This window comes from Mandrillus leucophaeus, unplaced genomic scaffold (genome assembly GCF_000951045.1).
Source record: "Mandrillus leucophaeus isolate KB7577 unplaced genomic scaffold, Mleu.le_1.0 Scaffold28, whole genome shotgun sequence".
Lineage (NCBI taxonomy): Eukaryota > Metazoa > Chordata > Mammalia > Primates > Cercopithecidae > Mandrillus > Mandrillus leucophaeus.
Window position 1 is genome coordinate 1,238,559 of NW_012102920.1, and position 631 is coordinate 1,239,189.

Sequence of the window (631 nt, forward strand, 5' to 3'; positions counted from 1 at the left end):
TGGGGGTGCAGGGGAGGCAGAGGCAGGCATTTCGCAATCTCTAGCTCAGATGCACAGCCCCTGACGAGGCAAGGCAGGCACGCCCGTGCTTCACTGTCCAGGAGGTTTCCCCATCAGCCAGAGGGGAACTGCACTGGGCGTTTCCCTTCTGGTGGATACGTTTTTCTTTCACCCCTGGGTGCACCCCACCCCCAGCTCATCTTACTCCAGGGTCTCCCATCGCTGCCGGCCACAGGGCCAGGAGGAAGGTCCCTGCCCGCCGCAGGGGTGATGGCTTAAGGCCCAGGAGGGCGCCATGAAGTGATTGCTGCAGAGATGAGGGCTGGTGGGTGGGAAGCACTGAGCGGCCCGAGCCAGAGTCCACCCGATGGGGCCTGCCTCGCTGGGTGTGGGGGGCCTGGACTCGGCCCCATCAACCTCACACACCCAACACGGAGCCTTCTCAGCAGCTTCACTCCTGACTGCAACAAATTGAAAACAACCTAAACGTCCTCTGATAAGGCCCTGGATAAATCAAACGTGGCGGTTCCTTCTGACGGGTGGCGACGCGGGACCTGGAGGGAGGGAGGAGAGGCACGAGACCGACGCCGCGTGGAGACCCTCGCCGTGAGGCCACGCAGACCATGGGACG

General features: G+C 63.1%; 1 protein-coding gene across 1 annotated transcript in view; it reads right to left on the reverse strand.

Moving 5' to 3' along the window:
- The window catches only part of NACC2 (NACC family member 2, BEN and BTB (POZ) domain containing), a 60,553-nt gene that overhangs the window by 40,227 nt on the left and 19,695 nt on the right, over window positions 1–631 (reverse strand). The window lies entirely within an intron of this gene.